We start from the raw sequence: 6,000 nt of genomic DNA on the forward strand, positions 1-6,000 counted from the left end.
TCATTCTTCTTAGCTTTGGCTAACACTGCCCTCCCTAGGTACTTCCAAAAGTGTTCGTAGAAAAATATCTCACATTTATGATTCATTTTGGTAAATATTTTGTATTGTTTTATAACTAATATATAACTTTTATAAGATACAATTTTGAAATATACACAAAACATATTTTTGCTTCCTTTTTTCCATTTTTTCTGTTGATCATCATTTAATTTTAATTTGGTATTGTGTAAACAGATTAAAAATAGAGACTCAATTATGCTCCCCTTCCTGAATACTTACTCTTTGCAAACTCACTTTGATGTTTCTCCCATTAGAAGATGCAGTTCATTATCCCAACTCTAGAATCTGGGCTGTTCCCCTTATTACTTTGACCCATGGAATGTGGTAGAAGTTACATTGTGCTATTTCGGAGCTTAGGCTTCAAAGAAAACTTTTCTTTCTCTTAAAAGAAAAAAATCTTTGCTTTCTCTTGAAACCCTGTCCCAGCCACAAGAACAATAGAAGCTAGCCTCTGGAGAATGTGGAACAGAAAAATGTCATCCTAGCAAAGGTCACTGAAAGCCAGGCAGCTCCCAGTTAATCTGCCAGCTGATCAGAAACCCATGAAGAAGCCCAGCTGAAACCAGAAGAATTTCCCAGCGTAGCCCAGCCTCAGCTGGTGGTTTGCAGAATTGTGAGCTAACTGGTTCTTAAGCCACGAAGTTTTGGAGTGGTTTACTATGCAGCAAAAGCCAATTGATACAAATATTCAAAACAGATGTGCACAATTTTGATAATGGATTAATTAAATAGACGTTATAATAATCTACAAAACTCATACCAACATTGATTTTACTCCTTAAGATAAAAACAAGACTAGACATTAGTTCATCAAAAATGTAAATTAAAGATGAAAATGAAGCTTTTATACATTATGAGAATTATAATGGCAGATATTGTATTTATTGTTTCTTTATGACTTGCCTGTAGATACTTCATAAATAAGTCACTCAACCTACCATAATCTTTGTTCTTAGGTATTTCATACAACTTGACATATGTTTCTCCATGTTTACTACAGAAAATTTATAATGAAGTACCACTATATTCTTCCTTTGATATGTCTCATTATAAGCAAATCCTATAGTTATAGTTTGAGCTCCATCAGACGCTGACCCTGAGTCTAAGGATTGAGTGAAAATAATTTAATTTGGAGATTAAGGAGATAACAGTGAAAGACTGAGGAAATGAGACATGAAAAGGAAGTCAGACAACAGAAGGTGATTATTAAGCGACTTACCATTGTAGATGAATACAGCTTATTTCTCCCAAAGACACACATCTCAGACTTATCCCGATTGAGAGAGATGGAAAGCGGGATATTTATACACTGACTCCCATCATTTTTTGGGTAAGGGCTGTTTCTGGGAGTTATTAGTTGCCCATCACTTTTGGCCTAGCTGCAAGCCAAGCCCCAGAGACAAACAAAACAAAATGAAACAACCCACCATAGCAGTCTGATAGTTACAAAGAAGCCCAAACTAGCCCATGTAGAGACTACATGGAGAAGCTTAGAGATTCCATGAGGAATGACAGATACCTGGGCGGTCCCTTGGTTCAGTACCGTGCTATTCCATGTTCAGTCATTGTCTGACTACAGCCATATTAAAGATCCCTAGCCCAAACCACCTAAAGTAGCTCTTCCCTAAATTCCCGACATACAGAAACCATAAGAGATAATAAAATAATGGTTCTTGCAAGCTTCTAACTTTTATAGTGATGTGGGGTAGCAGCTAATTAAAACTATATTCATTAAAGTACACTGAGTGGCCAGATTATTATGACCACCCCATCAGTACTTCATTGACACTTCAAAAATACTGAATATTGAAAACTTCTTAAGCAAATACTCTCAAGATTTTATTATTATTATTATTTGCATAACTAATTCACTTAATTGTACTGATGGGGGTGGTCATAATAATCTGGCCGGTCATAATAATCTGGCCACTCAGTGTATATTGGTAAAGTGTTAGGCTATGTTAGGTTATAGTCACCAGATGGTGCCCATTTGTCCTCTTTTTGTGTGATTTTATGAAATTGGGTACTTTCAAAAAATATATTTTTATTGATTTCAGAGAAGAAGAGGGAGAGAGAGGTAGAAACATCAATGATGAGAATCATTGATCGGTTACTCAAGGAAACATGAGTTGAGGAGCATGTAGAGGAAAGTCTGATGCCACTACCTTTCAAGAAAGTCAAAGTAAATGATGCAATTGTGGATGACTTTCTGTCTTTCCTAAAGTATTACTTTTCATTGCTATATATATATATATTTCATGATCCTGAGTTTTTGCTTCAACAGATTTCACCCAAACAAACCCAGATATACTCATTTCTTCTTTTGTCCACCCATGTGTATATTTTTCTTTTTTAAAAATTTGTTAGGGTGGTATTGATTCATATCATCCCACACTGGGGATTGAGCCCACAACCTGGGCATGTGCTCCAACTGGGAATTGAACCATGACTTGGTTCATAGGTCAGCGCTCAACCACTGAGCCACGCTGGTCAGGCCATTATTGGGTGCGTTTTAACCATTTGACTGTCTGTGGACTTAAATGACAAATTTGCTTGCAAAAAAATACCTCCATTTGTGGGCAAAGTGGGGGGAAATAGGGGAGATCTGTAATAGTTTCAAGAAATAAATAATAAAATTGCCACCCCCAAAAAAAAAAACCCACCATAAGTTCAAGAGCTGACAGTTTAAAGTCTACAGATAATAACCAAGATGGCAATGATGAGAGTATATGAGTGGGACACCAACTGTGTCTGCTACAACTATTACCTTACAGATTCAGTCTAGGGTTTGAGTCAATCTAGTCAGATTAAAAAAGAAATCAAGCAAACACTTTCCATTGCATTAGGATCCTCAAATCTTTTCTTAACCTTTCAAAAATAGTGTATAATCAGCATGTTTAATGCAAGTAAATCTATATCCAGCATTGATCTTAGATTCCCTATAGAGCTCCTATTATAAAGAAAATGCCACTAGTTTATGACCTTTGCTTATGAAAAGGCACAGTCAATTTGGACTCTATTATATTTTGCTCCACTCGCCTTGCTTCAAATTACTGTTACATTGTACTTTTAATCTAAAATACAGCTCTGAGGGTCTTAGTTTAGGTCCTAGTCCCCTAGTCTCATTCAAACAAATTGCTGCATCTCCTTCTTCCTCATTTTTCCTCAATTTTACACAGAGTCTCCCATTCAACATCCATTTTTGGCCCTTTCTCTTTTCCTGGCTGCATTGTTATTTGCTGAGGGATTACTTTATTTATTTTTTTTTTGGCTAATCCTCACCTAAGGATATTTTTTTCCCATTGATTTTTAGAGAGAGTAGAAAGGAGCAGGGGAGACAGAGAGATAGAAACATTGATATGAGAGAAACACATTGATGATTGCCTCCCACGTGCTCCCTGTCCAGGGCCAGGGATCAAGTCTGCAACCTAGGTATGTGCCCATGACCTGAATTGAACCCAGGACTCTTCTGTCCACAGGCTGACACTACCCACTGATCCAAACTGCCTGGGTCCCCTAGGGATTACTTTAAAAGCTTCTTATCTCCTCGGGTCACAAAGTTATGGGCATGATGGCAGAACAGTTGTTGTCGTTGGCGGGATTCAAGGAAACATGAGTTGAGGAGGAGCATGTAGAGGAAAGTCTGATGTCATTACCTTTCAAGAAAGTCAAAGTAAATAATGATGCAATTGTGGGTGACTTTCTGTCTTTCCTAAAGTATTACTTTTCATTGCTATATATATATATTTTTTTTTCATGATCCTGAATTTTTGCTTCAACAGATTTTACCCAAACAAACCCAGATATGCTCATTTCTTTTTTTGTCCACCCATATGTATATTTTTCTCTTTTTATTTGAATTTGTTAAAGTGATATTGATTAATAAAAACATACAGGTTTCATGCCCTGGCTGGTTTGGCTCAGTGGCTAGAGCGTCAGCCTGCGGACCGAAGGGTCCCAGGTTCGATTCCAGTCAAAGGCACTTGCCTGGGTCGCAGGCTTGATCCCCACTAGGAGGCGTGCAGGAGGTGGCTGATCCATGATTCTCTCTCATCTATGATGTTTCTGCTCTCCTCTCTCTCTGAAATCAATAAAAATATATTCTTTAAGGGAACATTCGGTTGTGAGATTCGGAATAGCAGCTACAGTGGAGGATTCTGGAAGTATGCTTATGCTGGACAGGATCCCCACTAGGAGGCGTGCAGGAGGTGGCTGATCCATGATTCTCTCTCATCTATGATGTTTCTGCTCTCCTCTCTCTCTGAAATCAATAAAAATATATTTTATAAAAACCATATAGATTTCAGATGTACCGCTCTATAACCCGTTATCTGCATACTTCATCATGCACTCACCACCCAAAGTCAAGTCTCTTTCTGCCACAAAAGTTGCTTGATGCATATGTAGAGCAAGACTTCCCACGTACTGGTCTCTGTCTAATTCTACATCCTCTCCGCTTGTAACATTCTTTTTTAAAAATATATATACTTTTTCATTAATTTCAGAGAAGAAGGGAGAGGGAAAGAGAGATAGAAACATCAATGATGAGAGAGAATCATTGATCCACTCCTGCACACCCCACACTGGGGATCAAGCCTGCAACCTGGGCATGTGCTCTGACCAGGAATCCAACCTTGACCTCCTGGTTCATAGGTTGACACTCAACCACTGGGCCACAGCAGCTGGGCCTTCCTTAACATTCTTAGCATAACCCAGAAGGGAAAAATTTTGCCCTTGCTCAAACATACTACATTGTTTGATGTTCCCATCCCTTATACCATCAAGCAGACTGCTTCCCCTGTTGGGATGTAATATTCCTCCCATTTCTATGGTAAACTCTTACTTTTTGACAACAATATTAATCACCACTTCCTTTGCAGGGCCTTTCTCGACATTAATGGGTTGAATAAACTACTTCCATTTTTTGTACTTCTGTATCATGTTTTCTATCTACATTGCAGTAACTAGATTACTAAATTATATGAGTTAATTTCAATAATAGTCTCCCAACTAGACTTTGAGGTTCTAAAGATCTGAAACTGGGTCTTATTTTCTTTTAACACCAGAGCCAGGAAACATCTGTCACAAAGTAAGAATGCAATAAATGGAGTTCACTGTTGAATTACCATTTTATTGGATTCTCTCTAAGAATTCCTATGCCTTTATGACTTTCTACATTATAAAGTTTACATAGCAGTCATCACTGAAAATTTTTATTCTCCTTAAAACAAAAATAAAAGGGCATATTCAACTTTTCTTGAACCTCCTGTGATTCCTTCTTTTTCAAATCAAAGAAAACCTTGGTAGTTATTTTTTTTTTATAAAGCGAATGCTTACTTTCCTCATTTGAAAATGGTCCATAATTGGGTACATTTCTGGAAGTTATTTATATAATACTCATGGTAATTTATTCCTTATAAGTTCTTCCCAGACATCAACTGTATCTGTTTAAGTGCTTTGTATTCTGTCTATTATGGTAATTTGCATAAAAGAAAGTAGGCATGGCATATCCAAGCAGGCAATTAGTAACATAACTACCATCATCAACATAATCTTAATTCTCCTTTTCCAAACACGGTTTCATTATACTGTTACTATGGCTAGTTATGTAGGTGAGATCACTGTGGGGTGGTAGCAAAAACACCAAATGGCAGTGAAGATATCATTGTTCTAACTCGGTACGTGCACGTTATTGTGTATCCTGGAATGGGCTGCATAACTCCTCAGATCTTTAATTTCCTCAGCAATAAAATAAAATGGCTAGTAAAAATCTGGAGGGTTCACTGTAGCTCTAAATGATATCTGATCCTAACATATAATGATTATTCCTTTCTGTTTTTTGTTACAACTGTATTTGTATGCTGTACATATAAATTACATCAAATGAGTGAATTTATAGACTAGAGACTTACATTCCTAGGATCTTAGAAAGATATAAAA

The sequence above is a fragment of the Myotis davidii genome, unplaced genomic scaffold (genome assembly GCF_000327345.1).
Source record: "Myotis davidii unplaced genomic scaffold, ASM32734v1 scaffold280, whole genome shotgun sequence".
Taxonomy (NCBI): domain Eukaryota; kingdom Metazoa; phylum Chordata; class Mammalia; order Chiroptera; family Vespertilionidae; genus Myotis; species Myotis davidii.